This window comes from Polistes canadensis, unplaced genomic scaffold, assembly GCF_001313835.1.
Source record: "Polistes canadensis isolate GaletaPanama2010 unplaced genomic scaffold, ASM131383v1 scaffold_125, whole genome shotgun sequence".
In the NCBI taxonomy this organism is placed as follows: domain Eukaryota; kingdom Metazoa; phylum Arthropoda; class Insecta; order Hymenoptera; family Vespidae; genus Polistes; species Polistes canadensis.
In genome coordinates this window covers 239,381-251,546 of record NW_014569672.1, presented here as the reverse complement: position 1 = coordinate 251,546, position 12,166 = coordinate 239,381, and the positions used below count along the sequence as shown (strand labels likewise).

General features: G+C 34.0%; 1 protein-coding gene across 13 annotated transcripts in view; it reads right to left on the bottom strand.

Annotated features, from left to right (window-relative positions):
* Positions 1-12,166, bottom strand: part of LOC106788091 (forkhead box protein P1-like) — a 279,321-nt gene that overhangs the window by 92,809 nt on the left and 174,346 nt on the right. The gene's annotated exons all lie outside the window — the stretch shown is intronic.

Sequence of the window (12,166 nt, the reverse complement as noted above, 5' to 3'; positions counted from 1 at the left end):
CTTATAAATAAATCCAAAAAAAATCCTACAGAATAATTAAATTATAAAATAGAGAAATGAGAAAATTCTCAGAAGAATGGAAATTCGTTTAGAATCGTAGTTGCGATAAGAGTAAAGGAGATAGTGTTACTATGTATGCCCACCTTTTTTCGCATAGACAACGCACAGTCCGACGAATAGGGAGTCCCAAAGAGAAAGAGGATGAGGATGAGGATGAGGATTGAGGATGAGGAGGAGGAAGAAGAGGATGAGGTACGGGATTAAGCGCATGCACGGCGCCGGCTTCTCTCCTCTCTCCTCCCTCTTCGTATTAAACGATCCAACGAGTTTTATTTATTCAAGAAATGAAAATCCTAATAGACTTTTGCTTCGTTGTTATATTTTCTTTCCGGGCGTACGGCGTACGCCGTGTATTTACGTACCGGGGTATATATCTCTTGCACGTAGAGTGTCTGCCCGTTGGCCCGATAATCAAGTACGTGATGGAACACCGATGTTGTGTTCCGCGTACGTATTTCACACGCCAGACACCAATCGGACAACACCATCTCTACTTCTCTCATCCTCTTTCTTACCTCGAATCGATCCAAAATTATTATTTTTTTGTCAATTCAAATTCATCTTCAACGAATCTTTCCAAATAACTGGAAGAACGTGTTTGTTTATTTTATATTTTTCAAAGTTTTTTATTGGATTAATATTTAATATAAATTTATAAGTGATTTGGTTTTTATGTATTATGTTATTAAAGGTTTTCATTTATTGAATCAGTATTTTAAATATTTAAACATACTGATCGTGAGAGAGATCAGATGTTAATTTTAAGTTACCATCAAAGCGTACGTAAGTGTATCTCTACGTTTTGTATATTTCAAAAAATGTAATCTTTAAATTCTTTTTCAGCAATTCCATGTGATACACTTTTCAAATTACGTACGTATATTTGCAGTATCCTTATTGTCTTCTTATCGTCTTAGATCAGTTTTGAAGCAACTAATTGTTGGCTTGTTAAATTTCTAACAATTGGACAATTACAACAATTACGATTATTGTTCTTACCTATAATTTGTATATTTTCGTTATTTTTTGTTGTTATTTTTACGCTAATAATTAAATGGCAAAGATAACATTGCGTGTTCGTAATTTTCTTCGTATTTATCATTAAGTTTTCGTTTTATTTTGTTAATTATAATAAATATCTTTTTGTTTGTAATCATATATTATGTCAAAAAAAAAAATAAAAAAAGGAAAACGATAAATTTTTTCGGTAACGTGATATTGTGAAAAAAAAAAACTCGAGAAATAAGGAAAATACGATATAATTAAATTCATGATTATTTCTTACTTCAAACCGGCAGAACAACTAAAAGATATAAATAATCTAGAAAACGCGGGTAGTATTCACGATCGTCACTGGACAGAGAAAGAAAGAGAGAGAGAACTTCGTGTAGCATTGAATTGGATTATTTGCATTGCAACGTGACGCCTTCTCTAAACTTTTCAAACTAGCGACAACAATAACAGGATGCATTTCCGTAAGATTATGAAAATCTCACGATATCGATCTAGAAACGTTTCTTCTTCTAACATACGTCATTATTTTGTTTTCCTTATCACCCGACGCTTCATTTTTCAGTCATTTTAAGCCCTAAAACCAATACGTGAATCGAGACAACGAAAATAAACAATAACAATATATCGAATAGATAAATACAAATATCGTAAATTTTATCTGAAAAGAAAAAGAACAAACAAAAAAATAAAACAAATAACTTAAGAAAAAGATTAATATCAGATAACCAATCTATCCTACATTTATATCAATTAAGACTACGTCTCTTGGTTCTTATTTCATACAACTTAAAGTAAAAAAATATTTAATCGAAGACTAGAGTCTTATCTTGTGCTTAACAAAGTTGCAACATTAGTCACGTATCTTCAAAGAATTGGTGCGAATGTTAAACGACGAGAAGAACGACGTCATTCGAATTCGTCGTTAAGTATAGTATACACATACACATACATACATACATCATAACACAACACACACACATACATACATACATACAAAAGCAACGAGAGGTTGCACGATAAAGTACAGAAAGAGAGACAGTGGATAAGTGGTATTGAGGGAAGGAGAAGGTGGAAGGGGCAGAGAAAGGGAGAGGGTGGATAGGCGATCGGCAGAAAGGAGGGTGAGGGTGAGCGTGTCGGGGGTGAGGGGTACCTTTCGCTCGTAAAACAGCCGAAGGTAGAGACGGAGGAGGCAGCGACCAAATTGAATTTGGGTTCTGGCCTCTGTTTAGATTCCTCGTTGGTTGTTTAGTTTAGAGGAACAAAGAAAACATCTATGTGTTTATTCTAGCCGACGCTTCGTCCCCGCCAACTTCCCACCCCACCGCAGCCCTTATCCTTGACTCTCTCGCGCTCTCTCATCGAAACACCCTGCACCTTACCCCCACTCTACTCTTCTCTATCTCTTTCTCTCTTTCTCTTACTCGCACACATTCACTCACTCTCTAAACTACGTCCACGTAACATACTCTTTCTTCGTCTTCCCTTCCTTCGTTTCCCATCGGTTCCTACGGTGAACTCACAAACTTCCTTCCTACTGCACATGCATGCATGCATGCATACACGTACACACATTTATGCTACTCTAACCCCAAAATGCACGTGTTCTCTTTCACACCGCTCTCCTCCTCCTCCTACACCTCCCCCTTCTCCTCCTTTTACTACATCGACTACTACTCACTCCCACTCTTCTACTTCTACTATTTCTTTTCTCCTTCTTTCTTTTTCTCTTTTTTTTTTCTTCCTTTCTTCCTTCCACGGCTGACCTCAGAAGCGGGTTTGTCAACCCTTCGTCCTATGAGTGCTTAACGCTCTCACATTTGTATATACTATATATATATGTATACTTATACACACATACATATCTATACACACATATATATATATATATATATATATAGTAGACGAACGATCTTTTTACGTCGCTTCTCGACTCAATATTAGCATTTTCATATCGATGCTCGCCGCTAAAAGGTCGAACCTTCCCATCCCCCATCCTTTTTCCCTACAGGTTTTTTTCTTCTTCCAGGTTTTTTCCTCTTCATCTATTTTCTTTCTTTCTTTCTTTCTTTATTTATTCTCAAAAATACTTCTTTCTCGATCAAAATCGCAAAATTATTTTTTCTTTATTGCTGGTGTATCAAGCATTTCTTTTTTAAATACATATTAATGATAAATAAATAAGACGAATTGTTATTCCTTATTATGAAATTCCGTTTCTTAAAGCGAAAAAAAAAGAAAAAACAGGTATACATATGCATACACGTGAATTATAAATACGAGTTCGAATACGAATACAAGAGCTATTCTCGCTAAATCAAGGAAAAAGAGGAAGCAACGTGTTTTCGAACGCTCGGCAGAAAATAGCCGAGGATTGAATGCGACAGTTATTACGTGCTTATATATATATATATATATATATATATATCTCTTTCTCTTTCTCTTTCTCTCTTTATTTCATTCTCGCAAATCTAGACGGCGCCTTTAACGAAATCTTTCTCTCCTTAGTTATTGTTATTTGGTTATCGAGAGCAGAATAAAATTACTTTCACTTTTCTTTTTCACTCACTTATTCACTTTCCCACTTTCTCCCCCTTTCTCTCTCTCTCTCTTTCTCTCTATCTTTCTCGTACTTTGAGTGGTCGTAAGTATTCCTTCCAGAATTCTTCTCCCCTTTCCATCACCACAAACAGCCCTTTCTATGTTCTCTTTCCTCTTCTTTCTCTCTCTCTCTCTCTCTCTCTCTCTCTCTTGTTCTCTTTTCATTGAAAGGAAAAAGAGAGAAGGAGAGAGGTTTCCGACGGTTCAAAACACTCGCGAGAAAGCGGCCCGCGGGGAACGCAATTTCCAAAATAAACGGTGAACGGCGGCTCTGCAAATAATCATCGCGCGTGCTTTTAATTAAGTTTCACTGTCTCAAGCACGGTGTCCTTGGAAAACCCTCGGTCCGAGGATTCCTTTCTTCTAATCCGCGATACGCGTCTCTCAGAACAGACGTTAGTTATCCCTTTTCCTAAAGGACGAAGACGACGAAATCAAAAAGGAAGAAAAGAAAAAAAAAAAGAAAGAGAAAAGATCAACGATGGCGAAGTTGTTCAATCGACGTTTCTAAATCAAATTGAAAAATATTTTCAACGAATGAATGAATGTTTCTTAATGGTGTACAAATACGTCTTTGTCAATGATATTTTATAATAACGATCATATATTTTTCTAGCAAATATAAAATACAGGCGCACTAGTTGTCGCAACGCATACCTACACCTACACACACATACACATTACACTAATTAATACAACGTTATTAATATAACGTATCAAGTATAAGACGGTATAAGAGTTAATCTAGAAGTTTAGAAATAAAATGAGAAAAACAATAACGTCTTATAGGTAATAATAAATTGACAAGGACATACACAATAGAAAACGTAATAGTAATATCAATTTGTTATTGTTATAATAACGATAATGACGATGGTATCACATGGAACGTGACAAAGCGTACGTCGTTGACTTTATCGAACAAATATAAAGTGGTCTCTCTCTCTCTTTCTCTCTCTCTCTCTCTCTCTCTCTCTCTCTCTCTCTCTTTTCTTATTTCTCGGTTCTGACGTAGTCGTAGTCGCAAGTTTCTTTGCAAACTCTTCGTTCTTCTTCTCGAACGTAGTCGACGATCGTATTTCAAAGATCGTTATACTTGATGATATTTTATTGTTCTACTCTAAGCACGTACACGTATATAATAAATTATATAAATTTAATATTAAAGAAGGTATATAAACATATTATTAGAGATGTTTAACCCTGCGATGTGAAATATCATCGGTTACAAATTACAACGAACGTGTTTCTCGATACGTCAGAGGAATTAAATAGAAAAGAAAGAAAAAAAAAATAAGAAAAAACTTATAACAATTCGATCGAATCGGATATGTTGGAAAGGATATCAACTACATTTCATAATGTTTATGATACGAAAGTAAAACGTCCGATCGCAACGTCCCCGCGAGTTGTTTCAGGTGGTCGAAGTAAAATTCGTAGTTTTATCAACGATTGTAAATCGATGAAACCCACGATGATATATCGAAGAAGAGACTTACACGGTATCCGGAATCGGTGCTTAACGCACATTATCCAATTATTTTCGTCCCCAACGAGCAATGAAATAATAATATTTTTAGTACGTTATAAAGAACGTTGGACAGGTGCAAAAGAATCTATTATAATAAACTGCGACTGACTACAATATCTGTTACTGCTAATACATTTTAGTCTTGAAACAAAGAGTATGAATAATCTAACCTGTATCGTTTATAAATGATCCTAATCTTACTACCTACATTACAAATATATATATATATCTTGATTCAACAATTAATATTATTTAACAGGCGAATAAATAAGAGCCGTGATCGTTTTGGACCGTTAATCGAGCCAACAGCTAAAAACCTTTCATGAAATATCTTTGGCAAATAGCCAATTAAATGAACCATTTTCTTACTCGCATACATTTACTACTATCTTACTTAATATTATTCTAAGTAGAATACCAGATACATTTTAACAAAATTCTTATTTATTATCCATTTAGCATTGTTTAGGTTTGCCGTGAAAATTGTTAATAGATGACTAGTGTGTTTGCAAACCTTATGATCTATTATTCAACATTCTCACGAATCATGGTACTAAATGTTATATACAAAAAAAAAATGAAAAACAAGAAAAATTTAATTACTATTTAAATTATATTAAAAATATTCACCCCAAAGTATTCTTATTTGAAATTATAAATTAAATATTAAATAATATATTTTTTGAAAGGTTCACTCTGAGAGAGAATCATTCTGAATGAAAATAAAAATAACAATTGTTTGTACGTTTTTTCTTTTCAAATTTTTCCCTGACAATCAAACAATATAATCTTAGTTTTGTTGTTCGCTTGAAAAAATTCATTCTCTCACAAAACATATAAGAATAAAAACGGGTACCTAAATATCGAAGAATAAATTAGCGATTGAAGGTAGTAGAGGGTAAAAGGTAAGAAAAAGTCTGAGAATGAAATCGTATCTACTATACGGATGTTGTGTATTTTCTCAGGTATCACTCGACGATACGAAGCAGGCGCGTGAATAATAGAGCACAATCGCCCTTGCCAGTCTCCGTCGACCTTAAAGCCCCTCGAGGGTAGCAAAGGTGGGAGACTAGAAGGGTGGGATTTCTAGATTGGATTTAAGTACACAGCCGTGAGGTTTCGACCGGTTAATAATGTAGATAAAACCGGGACTTCGAAGACGGTTAACGAGTGAGTGAGATGGTCTACCAAAACGGGAACACGAGAGAAAGAGAATAAGAGAATAAGAGAATAAGAGAAAGACTTCATTCTGTTGTGGTACTCATGAATTTCCGTCTTCTGTTAACTGTCGGAAATCAGACGCGATGTGTCATCTACAAAGACTTTACCATGCTAATATTCTTAACAGTAGTAGTAGTAGTACTACGCTTTTCCACTATTAAATTTAAAATTCCTTCCTGTAATTGTTTGTTAATTAGATAAGTACAGATTATTTTATCTCGTCAAGGACAATACAGTACTTTGAATAGTAATTATTAATTCCGTCATATTTCTATCATTTTTATAAGGATAATAAAAGAAAAATATAGGTAATCATTTGTGTTAACATTTATGTATTGCAATTTGAAATAAAACAAAAAGATTAAGGAAACATAGAAACTGACATTTATTTCTTCAATAAATTTAAATGCAATCACATTTTTTCTAAAAATTGTATTTAAGGTTATGAATAAATATATATTAATTTTATATTTAATATTTAATACTTATATAATTAATAAATTTCCATTTATCTATTATTACCTATAATAATCGGTCGAGAATATTCATAATTTGTGTGTATAATAAATAATAAAAGAAGAAAAATTAATCGAAACAAAAGGTCGAACAAATTTAACGAGGGGAGAGGGTTGGGAGTAAAGAAACGTGCAAGATAGTTGGATGGAATGATAACGAGTTTCTTCGACATAGAAAAGACTGCCAGTTCTGAAATACAGTATAGAAAAGTGGTAGAGGGTTCAGGTAGGTGGCGGTGTACGGGGTAGAAAAAGTAAAAAGAGAGAGGGAGGAAAAGTGCTAGTGGGAGTTTCGGTAATTTATTAAAATCCTCGTCACCGACACGATATCCCTCGAAAAATTTTCCCCGAGAACACACCGTGACATTACCGACGTATGTATATGTGTCTATGTGAAAAAGAAAGAAAGAAAGAAAGAGAGAAGGAGAGAAGAGAACGCCTTCGGATTCGAGACCTTTTATGTTCAGGCCAGCTGGCTCAGCACGACAAAAATTCTTTCAATTACAGAAAAGCGAATTCTCCTTAAAACTCTTCGGCATCGATATTCATAGCGAAACGTAACGCGGGCTACGTAAAAGTTACGACTCTTCTCTCTCTCCCTCTCTCTCTCTCTTTCTCTCTCTCTCTCTCACACTCTTCTTCTTCTTTCTTTTTCACCCAGGGATGCGGATCGGTCTTGTGCAATCTAGCTATAAGCTGTGCTTGTGAAAGAAAAAGAAACCAAAGAATAAAAGAAAGAAAGAAAGAAAAAAAAATCATCGAATCGAATGAGTGGTGGGTTGGAGAGGTAAAGGGGGTAGGGTAGGTTGGGGGTTAGAAAAGTACAACGAAACGAATGGATGAAAGAAAAGAAGAATCGAATATGGACTCAGGGTGAACGGTAGGGGGGGGGGATGGCAAAGAAAGTCTGGGGTGGCTTGATTGGAAAGGACAGCCTATCCGCAATTTACGATTTCAAGGAGGGATTCCATGTAGATAGGGATGGAAGGTGAGAATTCGTTTGTCTTTCAATCCTTCTCTTTCTCATTTTTACAGTAAAGAATTACTTTACTTTTTTTTCTATCTTTTGTATTTATATGTAAAAAAAGAAACAACAAAAAAACTTCTTTGAACATCTATTTATTAAATATTTTCTAATCGTTTAGTCTTGTTGAAATTTTTGCTACCCCGTTATAGGATCGTGAGCCACACTTTAGGAAATCCTGTTATTAATATTATCGATAGATATTTTCTATTTTTTTTTTTTTTTTTAATATAAAATTAAATAAAAATAATATAAAAAAATAATATAAAAAAATATATGAATAGTTAATATATATATTTATTTAATATACTTTTATATAAATATATATATGTATTAATAATTTAATCAACGGTTTTGCCAGGTGTTCACATTTAGTAACATGGATGGGTGATTCGTCCGAAGATACAAAAGCCAAAAACCGTGTGCAAACCGTTGGCTCAGATAGGCGGAAAAAAAAGACGTGACCTCTTCGATAGTATTGAATAAATGTGAGAAGGTGTTAACAGAGAGAAAGGTGCCTTGAAACCATAAAAGAAACCCATAAAAAGACAAATATATAAATAATTCAATATATTTCATCGAATTGTTCTGTTTCGATTAAGATTTTCTACTGGAAATAATGGAAACAGAATAAATAAGTGAATATAAGAATTAATTGATGAAAATTCGATGTGTTTAGAAACGAGGCTGCGACAGGTAAATCTCGGATTCTCTGTAAACGTCAATTTCGGTGATATTCGACGTGGGTCGTGTTTTCCGGACGAGTCATCATTAACGATTGATTATCGTGAACTTCGATGGCATGTCCAAGTCGATCAAACGTGGGTCAAAGGAGAAACATCGACGTGAGATATTCTCGAAAAGCACGAAACACACGGAGACCGAAAGATTCTCATCCTTGATTACGTTTGACGTAGACGTTGATTGCTCCATCTTTATTCACGTACACATACACATACGTGCATACATGTATGGTAAGATCCTTCTGACCTCAGTGTTCTGTCTTGATTATATTCTATCTTTCTCTCTCTCTCTCTCTCTCTTTCTCTTTCGTGGTATTTCGACAAGTCCTTAAATTATAAACAATGTTAACCAATGGTAAGTTTGATAGCGAACAAGACTTCCCGTCGACCAAAGGCAACTCTCCTGTCTTAACCGAGTGTTCGAGACAAGCGAGCTGCTAAGTTTTCACTGTCTCTCTCACACTCTCTCTTTCTCTTAGTATGCCCTCTCTTCCTCTTGAAACAGCAAGTTTGCACGTGACCATTTACACGTCTACCTTCTACATCAAGGTTAACGTATATATAAACGATACGTACTTTCATATTATTTAGCAATTAATTATTAACCACGCGAGAATGAACAAGTTTCATAGCCGCAATTAGATAGAAAGAGAAAGACAGAGAGAGAGAGAGAGATTTATCTTATCATAGAATAATCAAATGGATTTAGCGAGATAGAATTTAACGAAAGTCCGAAGATCAGCAAGTTATTGTAAAAAGAGAAAAATGACGATGATGATGATGATGATGATGATGATGATGATGATGACGATGGGTAATTATGATGATGTCTAAAAAGGTCAAATGGTCATTGTCTTTAGTCATTTTCGATGTCGTGGCTAAGAAGTTCGGTATTCTGGTGTTCTAACTTACGAATTAGAAGAGAACTTCATCGATCGATGAAATTTGACTCTCTAATAGAGAATAGAAGGTCGAGATTTCTGTTTGAATTCGCGCGAATAAAAATCATACCTTTCTCTACTGTTATGTCTTTTTAAAACTAAATTTACAACGATCTTACATACAAGGTGTCCACTTACAAAACTTTAAAATTCTAAATTTATTATCTACTCTACATTTGGTTAATATTTAATAATATTTTAGGTAATTATTAAAATTAACTGGGTATCTGCAAGAATAGCAAGGGAAATTACACAAACAAATATAAAATATAATTTAAAAATTATTAAAAATGCAAAATTCATAGTTGTATATATATATATATTAAATGTAATATCAATTTTTCTTCCAAGTATCCATTCATTTATCAATAAATTCTAAATATAATACTAACCCTAAAGGGTTGCATTAAATTTAATTCATAATTGTTCTTTTCTTGTTAAAGTATCTTTTGAAACACCTTCTGGTGTGTAGATTAGTTTATAGATATGTCAGATGATCAGAATCAGAAATTTCGTAATAAAGAAACATTTCTTGTCAGAGGAGTTCGCGTTTCTCTCTTTCAAATAAATCCCCAAAAAGATATGTAGAAAGGAAAAGAAAAAGAGGGAGAAAAAAATAAAGAAGAAAATAATGAAAGAGAGAAACTTTGGAGACTCCAACATCAACGCGTGTACGTTCTACGCGACGTGTCGGAGCAGCGATAAGCGAATCTCTGTTTACACTTAACCAACAAACGAGCAGATGTACGTGTCGCACGTGTAATTCACATACTCGTGTAAGTACACACTTATTTACGCGCTGTGTCACGTGAACTTGATATTTGGCCGCTATCTACGAACGAAAGCGAACGAAACGACGAACGAACGAACGAGCTTATGATTGTATGGTAAGTTTTTGTATATGCACATATCAAAGAATAAAAGAGAATATGTATATGTGAAAGTAACACATGTTAATGTAAGATAGACGTCAATTTGAAAAAGAAGAGCTAAAGTATAACTAGTATATCACTTACTAGATTTTTATACTTACAATTAATTTCAAATACATATGAGTTTATTTAATGTGATACTTTCATATGTGCACGTATAGGATATTCCAAGACTCAGCTTACTGAACTTAAATATTGTAATTATTGTTGCTAAGTATTTGAATTGACAGGCATAATTTTGTAAACAATCAATGTTACTCTGGAGATTAACATTTAGAAATAAGAAAAATTTTCTTAATTAATTGACGAATAATTTGTTATTTTATTTATACTTTTATTTTTTAATAAAACTTTTGGAATACCCTGTATGTAATAAAAAAAAAAAAATAAATATATTCTTTATATGTTTTATGTAGAATAGACTTGCAACGCGTATAGGACGCGTATCATTCTCTATTTTTCGAGAACGAAACCGAAAAGGCCGGTTTAGGGGCCATAAAACATTTGTTTCCCTCGCCACTACTTGCCACGTAGCGTACTGGTATATTGCGTTTCACTTTCTCTTTTTCTCTTTCTCTCTTTCCTTCTTTCTTCGTTTCCTTTCCACTTGGCGGCAACACCAAGCGCGGGATTTTGAATTGAATTTGAAATCAGGGGGCTCGATTTTATGGTGGTTGGGTGTCAAACGGTTCAAAAGTATCGCCTACGTCTCAAACCCTCCCTCTCTCTTTCTTTCACGGTGCCGAAAAGTTCACTTTTTAAGGTCGAACAATCGGTTTATTTTCTTTCTCGTACTTTTTCCACGGAGCTTGCATACAATCTTAGAAAATCGTTCGATTTCCCCCTTTCTTCTTCTTTTTTTTCCCTATTTCAAAAGAAAAGTTATAAGCACTCGTACATACGTACGTGTATTTTTTTTTTTTAGAGGAAAAAAAAGTTAGGTTCGTAAAAAAATCAGTTGATTTAAAAAAAAAGAAAAAAAAGAAATAGACGAATCTCTTTAAAAAAATGTTAGAGTACTTAAAAGACGCGTTGGGCGTCAACAAAATTCAACGAAACGACGTGTTTAGAGAATCGCGTATCTCGGTGATGACTCACGGAAGAGCAACTTCGAAATAGATCGTTTAACTTGTCCTCCGTCTGCTATTCTACCGTATGTACATCCCGCAGTTACAAGGGAAAGAGGAGAGAACGAGGAAACATATGCACATATACTAGTATACTTGGGTAAGCGAAAGAGTAGGAGAGATTAACAAACAGAGATAAATATCACGTATACAGAGTGTCTAAAGTTTTTTCGTAAATACTTTACGAGCGTATTCTCTCTATACTGAAAAATAAGACAAAAATGTTCTATAAACATAAGATATTTGAAGTTTTATACCAAAGTTATAAAACATAAATTGTAAAAATATTTGAATTTATCTATTATTCAAAATATTGCCTGTCTACACGAATACAAATTTCACCGTACTATAATATTCTGTTTCTGATATAGCGAATTTTTTTTATGGTTTTCTATTAATTTCTACAACAGCATCCTTAATTCGTTCTACCATAACATCAAATGTAGCTATCGCAGTT